This window comes from Sciurus vulgaris (genome assembly GCF_902686455.1).
Source record: "Sciurus vulgaris genome assembly, chromosome: 15".
In the NCBI taxonomy this organism is placed as follows: domain Eukaryota; kingdom Metazoa; phylum Chordata; class Mammalia; order Rodentia; family Sciuridae; genus Sciurus; species Sciurus vulgaris.
Window position 1 is genome coordinate 61,712,441 of NC_136476.1, and position 10,312 is coordinate 61,722,752.

Below are 10,312 nucleotides of genomic sequence, written 5' to 3' on the forward strand. Positions count from 1 at the left end.
GCTCATATTCTGTCTGTATCACAGTCAGCTGTGGTGTAGGCCTCATCACAACCCAAGACAGTGCAGGTCCATGTGGCTGTGAGACTCAGGCATAACTGAGCTTAGTGTCAGCCTATGTAGCCAATGGACCTTAACCAACCATGGGCATTATGACATCATGCGAGATCCCATTTGTTACGGGTAGGACAGGCTAGTAAATGTAACACTTGACCCTGGAACTAGAGCTGTGCTGGTGAACCTAACACTGGATAGATCCTAATAGCTCCCATCCCAGGCCTACCTATGGAGGGAGCCTCTGCAATGGCTTCAGCAGCAAGGGAAATCCTGTGGTCTCATTCTATTAGACTTCATTTCTAGCCAGCATCACCCAAGTTGGTCACAGCAGTGTTGAGTCATCAGTCCACCTCAGGAATAGGCAGCTCATAGCAGTGTAGAGAGTGTAGACTTTTGGTCCTACCTAAGTGTCGTGCCAGTTTCAGCAGTACATGCATCCTTAGTACTCCTAGCACTATGACTTATGGTAGCTAATTTGCATATCAAATAACTGTCTCATTATTATCAATCACTCAGCAATACTTGGACTTTAATTCTTTCTTCCTTTCATTTATTAATTCTTAAAAGTTTATAAATACCACCAGTCTGTGTAAGACTTTCTGCCAGGAGATAGGTAGGTAGGTAGGTAGGTAGGTAGGTAGATAGATAGATACACACACACACACACACACACACACACACACACACACACATATGCATATACATATAAATACATGCAGAAAGAAATCACATTCATACATATACATATATACGTCTTCAAGTAACTTATAGTCTGGTGATATATACTGACAAGTTAACTGACAATGGCATTTACAATTTCATAGTATTGGACCTGGGATTTGCTAATCATTGCTCTCACCGCAACTGTTTTTTGAGAATTTTGTCCCAGATCAAGAGAAGCATTCTTGCCTTTGCTGAATTGCAAATGAATTAAATAATTCATTTGCAGGGGTAGGTAGTAAGAAAAGATTCAGAACTCTAGAGATAGACATATGAATTCACCAAATTCATATGTCTATATGAACAGTCAAATGAATTTACCAAAAACTACATTCAATATATCATAATCAGATATTACACATGAGCAGTGACAACTTCCTTCTGATTTTGGAAAAGAAAGATGCTTTAAAGAAAGGCTTGCCTGCTGGCAAGTGAATTATAGCTTAGCTTTTCTTTTCTCAATCAAGGCACTAAAAGTCAGGATCCCACTAGTCTGCAGTAGAAATATGACGGAGTAGAAGGCATTCGAAACTTCTCATGATTCAGAACTGTACATCTGTGTTGTTCCCTCTCCTGTTTCCTTGTTGTTAATTACATATTCTCTTGAAATAGAACTGTCTAAACCCTGACATCTTCCTAGAGTTTCAGTTTCATAGTGTAGCTTTACAGTTGAGAAAGGAGTGACATGTGGCAAAGGGCAAAAAGTCACCAGGGCCTGCAAGGTCCAAGACCCTCTTGACATGCCAGCTTAAAGAGCAAAATAGGCTTATACCGAAAATGAAAGGGGCTCATAGAAATGCCACATCCCTTCCGTTCAAAGCAAGTGTCTACTAAGCTCCACAGGGAGCATCTCTGTCATGTCAGTGCTGAGCTCCTTGAATCTTCCTTAGATTCCTAAATACGTCTAAACACTACATGAGTGAAAATAGCAACAAGAACAAACCCTCTGCAAATCCAAATAATTTGAGAACTTTTGACACATAAATAATTGTTACTTTTGTATTTTTCCTTATTTTCTTACAGAATTAAGTCTTCCTATTACAAAGTAGTACCTATGCTGGGTGTAGCTTACCTTTATTAGACTCTTAACTCTACCATTGCACTAATTTTTAAAGAATTTTAAGGAGGACCAGTTGTATGAAAAAGAATCAGAAATACATAGGTCTATGTTTAAACTTACTAAATGATTTGAGTTGATAAGTTTGTGTGAACATGTTTTATGTATTGAATATTTAATTCTCTCATTACATTTTATTTTATTTTTTATTTGTTCTAATTAGTTATACATGACAGTAGAATACATTTTGACACATCATACATAAATGCAGTATAACTTCTCAGTTTTCTGATTGTACATGATGTAGAATCACACTGGTCATGTAATCATAAATGTACACAGGGTAATAATGTCCAAATCATTCTGCTCTCCTTTTTACCCCCATATACCTCCTCCTCTCCCTTCACTCCACTCTGTCTAATCCAAAGTACATCCACTTTCCCTATCCACCCCTCTTATGGTGAATTAGCATCCACATATCAGAGAAAAATTTGGCCTTTGGTTTTGGGGGATTGGCTTATTTCATTTAGCATGATAGTCTTCTGCTCCATCAATTTACCTGCAAATGCCATAATTTCATTCTTCTTTAAGGCTGAGTAATAGTCCGTTGTGTATATATATCACATTTTCTTTATTCATTCATCTGTTGAAGGGCATCTAGGTTGGTTCCATAGTTTGGATATTGCGAATTGAGCCACTATAAATATTGATGTGACTGTGTCACTGTAGTATGCTGATTTTAAGTCCATTGGGTATAAACTAAGGAGTGGGATAGCTGGGTCAAATGATGGTTCCATTCCAAATTTTCTGAGGAATCTCCATACTGCTTTCCATATTGGTTGTACCAATTTGCAGTTCTACCAGCAATATATGAGTATACCTTTTCCCCACATCCTCGCCAACATTTATTGTTGCTTGTATTCCTGATAACTACCGTGCTATTTTTAATTGTTACATAAAACCACAAAAATTATACATGTAATTTGGTACCATGTATTGTTTTGATACATGTTTACACTGAATAAAGTTTAAGTCAGGTTAAGAATATCCATTTCCTCAAACATTATCATTTCTTTATTGTGAAAACATTCAAAATCCTGTCCTGGTTTCCTGGTAGTTAGGATTCTGTGCTCTGAAGATCCTTTCTTTAAGCATTTTGAAATATGCAGTACATTATGGTTTTCTACAGACACTGTACCATGCAATAGCACATCAGAAATTCTTTTTCTGTAATTTAGCACCCCTTGATCAACCTTTCCCCATCTCTCCTTCTCCCACCAACTCCCCATCTTCCCCAGCTGCTGGTATCCTCCATTCTGTTCTGAACTTCGTGAAATCAACGTTTTAGATTCCACATGTGAGGGAAATCATGTGGAACGTGTCTTTCCGTGCCTGGCTTATTTCACTTAACATAATGATCCCCAGTTCCATTCATGTGGCTGAACATGGCAGGATTTCATTACTTTTAATGTCTGAATAGTACACTGTGTGTGTCTCTGTACCACATTTTTTAAATTTAACAGTCGATGGGAAGTTGGGCTGTTTCCATGTTTTGGGTATTGTGAACAGTTCTTCAGTGAACATGGAAATGAAGATGTCTCTTCGACATACCAAATTTTATTTTCCTTGGCTATATACCCAGTATTGGGATTGCTGGATGACATGGTAGTTGTGTTTTTAATTGTCTGAGGAGCCTCCATACTGTTTTCTGTAATGACTGAGGTAATTTACATTCTCACTAACAGTGTGCAAGTGTTCCCTTTTCTCTACAACCTCACCAGCACTTGTTATCTTTAATCTTTTTGACAGAAGCCATTCTTGCTGAAAAGTAAAGCTTGTTTTGGTCATTGTTGCTCATTTAAAAAAGCATTTTGTGTTAGTCAACACTTGTGCCAGTGATTTCAGAAAAAGTGGTCTAAATTTTCCCTCTTCATTTTATGACTTTATTATATTGCACAGATCTGGTCTATTTGTAATGGTCAATTTTCCTTTGCCACAGTGAAATCTGAATAGCAGGGGTAATGACACAGTAAAGCTTAGGGCCACGTGAAACTTATATTTGGCTGTGGTAATAGAATATACTTTTAATTTCCTTTCTTTCCTTTCTTCCTTTTTGGCTTAAAATGACGCTAAAAACAGGCCAGATGTCTGGGCATTTATCTGGAGGTTCAGGAAAGAATTTTCTTCCAAGGTCATGCAGGTTGGTGGAAGAATCCAGTATTTCGTGGTTGGAGAACCAAAGACTTTCAGCTTCTATAGGCCACCTCAAGTGACCTTCCCGCCATCTCCAAGTCAGCACTGGTCCATCAAATCCTTCTTGGGCTTTGAATATTTCTGAATCCCCCTGTGCCACAAGCTGAAGAAAGTTCTTTGCTTTTGAGGGCTGACTTATATTTGGCCCGCCTGGATAATCCAGGATAAACTCCCCATCTGAAGGTCAACAGTGACATATAATGTAGCATGTCAGTCAGTTAGACATGTTTATTTTTGATTAATACCAACAACCTTGCTTCATCTGGCAGCACACAAACTTGAAGTTGTATTCTACAGATATGTAAAAGTCGTGCTTTTGCTCATTTATTTATTCCATAAGTACTTACTGTTCCTTACTCTTTATGAGTTAGACATTTGTCAGATTGCGGGTGATACAAAGGTAGATCTCTAGACACAAAGAGCCAAAAATCTTGTGGAGGAGGAACAATTAAGAAGAGAATTGTAACATAGCATAATATTAGAGTTGAGAGTTCAGGGCCATAGAGAATGATCTCTAATTTTCATGAACATGTGTTTTTGACAACAGAACCCTGCATTTCAATATTCTTTAAGAATACCATAATATTCTTAATAAAGGAATACCTTCCATGTATAAGTCATATATATGTATGTATGTATATATATATATATATATATAAAGATACACAGACACATTTATATATGACTTTATATATAAAGATCCTTAACATGAAATTCAGAATAAATTTGACAATTATTTTCAGGCATTTCACTGCAAACATATTTTTTCCTGAGCCTTAGTTTGACCTCCATTTGTTTATTCTTTACTTCTGTGAAAACTCTTCTGTCCTTGCCACTAATATCTGTGATGTTTCTATTTTTTGAGTTATTAAAAAAAAAGACACAATTTATTTTTTATGGTGATTTGATAGAAAGTAAAATTAGATTAACCATTAAGACAAAATCATATCCTGGATATTGCCTGTACGGTGCTTATAGTAACTAATCTATATATCAAAGAATATCATTAGTTCAGGAATATTTTAGAAGAAGTTGTTATATTTTAGATATGAGGTGTCCCCCCAAAAGCTCCTGTGTTAATGCAGGAATATTCAGAGTTAAAATGATTGACTCATGAGAGTTGTGGCCTAATCTGTCCATCCTTGTTTGAATGAACTGGGTGTTAACTGTAAGCAGCTGGGTGTGGCTGGATGAGGTGGCTCACCAAGACTATGCACTGGAGGGGTTCATCTTCTCTGTGACCCTTTTCCCCTTTGCTCCCTCTCTGCTTCCTGGCTGCCTTGAGGTAAGCAATGCTCCTACATCATGCCCTTCCACCTTGAGGTTTTTGCCTTACCTTGTGCCCAGAGCAATAGACTCTGCCAACCATGGACTAAATCTTTGAAACCATGAGCCAAAATAAACTTTTCTTCCTCTAAGTTGTTCTTGGCATGTATTTTGGTCACAGTGATGAAAATCTGATGAATGCAGAAGGAATCACAAATTTTCCTGAAAAGTTGGTATCCCTAACTGTCATCAAGACCAGGTGTACATAATCATGATAATTCTGAGGTCTAAATTACATGTTGCTTCAGGGCAAAATTCTGGCACTGAACCCTGGTATTTTCTCTTAGGGGTCCAAGAGGAAAATGGGGATCTCAGTGACACACTTATGCTCAGTGTCATGAAAGGGTGTGACCTTCCTCAATTTCCCTCTGCAGAAGCAGAAACACAGGCTTCGAGATATTGGGCTGGCATCCATCAGGGAAAAAAGATATTAAGGTGCTACTGTCTTACAAATTGGAAACCAGTGTAGGAAGCCATCCTTATTTAACAGAAACAGACTAGGTTGAGCCATGGGACTCAGAGTCCTGGCTTCTAGGAACTGCCGGGAAGTATGTGGCGCTGCATGGGAGTGGTTCCCTGTCTCCTTCTGGAATTTTCCTCCTAAGAGGATGGCTCCCCAAACTCCACCCTATCCTGTCCATCACAGAAGAAGCTCCTCCCGATCCTTGCTCCCTTTACCTGTATATTATAAATAAAGGAGAGTTGGGCAACTCCATGTTGTTGTAAAGAGGCCAGAGCTGGTATGGCCAGACCTGTAACACCACCCTCATTAAAAGAGTATTGGCTTTTGTGTGTTCATTGAGTAGGTAAGTTTTGGGGGCCATAGATAGAAAAACTGCCAACATTCTCCCCCAGCAGTTAACCCTTTCCTTCTCCACACAAGACATGGCAGAGAAGACCTCCACAAACCAAGATCACAGATGCTATCCTGCTTTGTAGCTCCCTCACAACAAAATCCGAGAAGAAGTGAGTCAAGCGTTTGTGCAGGCAGTGGAATCACTGTGCCACACAACAGCTACCGGCACTCAGCCTCTGCTGCCAGGGATTTTCCCTTCTTACTAACCAGCGCCTAGAAAGGTACCACTTGCCCCCACCACCTGACTCCCACCACTCTGAACTTCAGCCCAGAGGGTTCTTTCTGTCCTCCTACTAGGACAGGCCATGACAGTCTCAGGCAGCACGGTGGCTTATGCATTATAAAATCTTTTTTTTTTTTTTAATTAATTAATTGTCTCACTTCCTGCTCAAAGAACCTGTAGTGAATTTAATCACAAACATTCTAGTTCTCAAGATTCCATAGGTAAAGAAAGTAAGATATAGACTAATTATATGGAGTCTTTATGTCACAAAAGCTAGTTTATGTTAGATCCTGAATTTAATGTAATCAGTCTGGTTCTAGTTCTGAGGCTGGAGGAGGAAGATAATATGGGGGCTTTGCCTCCACATGCTGCTGCCTCTGGTGCACACTGGGGAGGCAGGGGCATGTTCTGAGAAGGACTTCATTGTCACAGAGGTTAGAGTTCAGTAATGCTGAGTTAGAGGTCACTTACTGGTAATGGCAAAAAACACCACAGCAGCATTTGGACAGTTTTTAATCCCATTTGTTTTAGTCCTGGTGGACATTTAAGAGAACCACACAGAAAGCATCCATACATCAAAGGACTTCAGATTCATGAACACATTGGGGAAATTTTGGTTTTCCCTCCAACGGCCTTCTTTCTTAGAAAATACTCACAAACATTTTTGACAGGATTTTTGCAAAAGCAGAGCATGTTATGTGCCCTGCAATTACCCAGAGCCCTCCCCCCCAAAGTGACGTCCTTCGCCTTTATCTTCTGCCTCTCTCACCTCTCCTACCTTACCTGTCACCTCTGTCTCTGAATTCACACTCCCTGTTTCACAAAAAGACAGATGTCCTCTCTTATATTTGGGCCTTTCCTTATATTTTCATTTCTGCTTGAACATTCTTATTACACTCCTTTTTTTTCCTTTTGTCATTTTCCACAAATAAGCTTAACCATTATTGCATTTAGAAAACCTTTCTGAATGCCCCTGATTACAGAAGAGATACCTCTAATATGACTTTCTCTTCCTATAACACTATGCTGAACTCTGTAAAGACATCACTCACTAAAAGGTAAGTTTTTCAATGGCAGAGAGCATTTCCAGCTCTGAGACATGTTTGCTACATAGTATAAATTCCAAAAATATTCATTAATGCAATGTTGAATGCTTGCTTTGAAGATAGTTTCAAAATTATATAAGAATTGAAATAGTGGCAAAAAACAACAAAGGGATTTGAACAGTAATAATTAGCAAGTTGAGTTGGGGCACATTTGAAGTGGTCTTTTTACTGTATATTCTGTTTGCTCCCCTACACTTATCTACTCACTGCTCTAATTTATCTTGATCTGGGTTCCAGAGGGTTGGACTTTGGGGATCTCCTATACCATGCTTCCTTTCCTTCTGGCTTCTTGGTGGGTTCTGCCAGTTGGTGCATCAGATGAAGACTAGGAGGCAGGGTGAGATGCTGAGACATTGGTCTCAACCACTTCACTGCCAAAGCATCCATCCCCTGTGGGAATGATTCTCTTACAGCTGCTGCTCCCACCAGTTCAGGGTTGAGATAAAGGCTTTGCCATTATTTGTGAATTTCCCTTTACCCTTCCCTCCATGCACCTTTGAGTTTTTATTTCTACTTGTTTTAGTCCTGGTGGACATTTAATAGAACTACACAGAGAGCAACCATACATCAAAGGACTTGAGATTCACAAGCATTTTGGAGACATTTTGGTTTTCCCTTCAACAGCTTGCTTTCTTAGAAACACTCTCAAACATCTTTGACAGGATTTTTGTAGAAGCAGAGTATGTTCAGTGCCTCCCAATTATCCAAAGCCCTCCTTTCCAATGTGACCTCCCAGAACCATCTTTCTGCACAGTCCCTAATCCATATACCCTTACCTTTTGTGAGAGAATCAGAATATCCCTGAAGGTCAAAATATCAACAGTAGAAAACGACTCACCACACCACAGGTTCTTAGCAGCAGGGCCCTCGCCTCATCTGATGCCCTAGCCCGTACCACGAAAAAGGCATGAAGAATGTGGCTCACAATACATAATAGTCAAATAAAGAAAAAAGTCTTGAAAACAAATTAAGACCATGGAGCCTAAAGCTTGAACTTGAAGCAAATGCAGACAAACTGAATGCATTTGAAAAGAGCCCTTCGTCATTGGAAATGAGGTGGAGGTGCGTGGATAACAAAACAGGTAGATTCGAGAGAAATCCTGAGTTTGGAGCAGGCAATCTAGATGAGTAATTCCCTGAGAGAGCAGGACCTGAAAGGGCCTCTTTATCCCTTAGGTGTTGTGCCAGTTCTTATAGCCAGCCATCTCCTGTGACCACAGATAATTCCTTGTCAGTGATTAAGTGCATTAGGACAGCGCAGCAGTGAGCAATGACTGCTTTGCAATCCACCCGGACAGGCCTGGAATCGAAAGCAGGGTTGTTGGCAAGGAACCACTCACCTCATCCTGCAGAAATTGGTCTGATATCAAAGGTGGTTAACTTCAATACACTCTCCAAGTATGGGGCCTCTGAGGGTACTTTTAGAATCAGGAAGCCTGAGAGACAAGTACAAGATGCAAAAGAGAACCGAGGAAGTAAAGCAGGAAAATGAGAAGGAGAAATTAAACAATAACAAAACCACTGCTGGAAATCCTGAGCAAATTCTTTTACTTCCCCCTTGTGGCCAAATTTTCTTAAAAACTAAGATTTTTTTTTTTTTTTCCTCTCTCTCTTTCTCTCAAAATAACATTATTATTTTCTGGGCATGTTGACTCAGGCCTGTTATCCCAGTGACTCAAGAGGCTGAGGCAGGACAATTTATGTTCCAGGCCAGCCTGAGCAACTTAGACCCTGTTTCAAAATTAAAATTTAAAAAAGAAGGGAGCCTAGTGGGTATTGCTCAGTGGTAGAGCATCACTGGGTTAAATCCCAGTATCACAAACTTATTATTATTTGGTCAGATGATAAAAATAAAACTTGTCCATTTCAAAAAGTATGGAGAACACATAGGAGTGGATGTGGCAGTGTGTAAATTCTGGAACCAAGTTTTATAAATGAATTGATATTTCTACCAAGGATTGAATTGGGCAAACCAAGAACAAAGGATCCATCCAGGAATCTGATTGCTACAATGGTGGTGAACTGGACCTATTTTTATTTTTTTATTTTTTTTTCTTTTTTTTTTTTTAATTTATTTTTTCTATTGTAAACAAATGGGATACATGTTGTTTCTCTGTTTGTACATGGCACAAAGGCATACCATTTGTGTAATCATAAATTTACATAGAGTAATGTTGTTTGATTCATTCTGTTATTTTTTCCCTTCCCCCCACCCCTCCCACCCCTCTTTACCCTCTATACAGTCCTTCCTTCCTCCATACTTGCCCCCCTTCCTAACCCTAACTCTAACCCTAACACTAACCCTTCCCTCCCCCCCCATTATGTGTCATCCTCCACTTATTAGCGATATCATTCGTCCCTTGGCTTTTTGAGATTGGCTTATCTCACTTAGCATGATATTCTCCAATTTCATCCATTTGCCTGCAAATGCCATAATTTTATCATTCTTTATGGCTGAGTAATATTCCATTGTATATATATACCACAGTTTCTTTATCCACTCATCAATTGAAGGGCATCTAGGTTGGTTCCACAGTCTGGCTATTGTGAATTGAGCAGCTATGAACATTGATGTGGCTGTGTCTCTGTAGTATGCTGATTTTAAGTCCTTTGGGTATAGGCCAAGGAGTGGGATAGCTGGGTCAAATGGAGGGTCCATTCCGAGTTTTCTAAGGAATCTCCACACTGCTTTCCAGAGTGGCTGCACTAATTTGCAG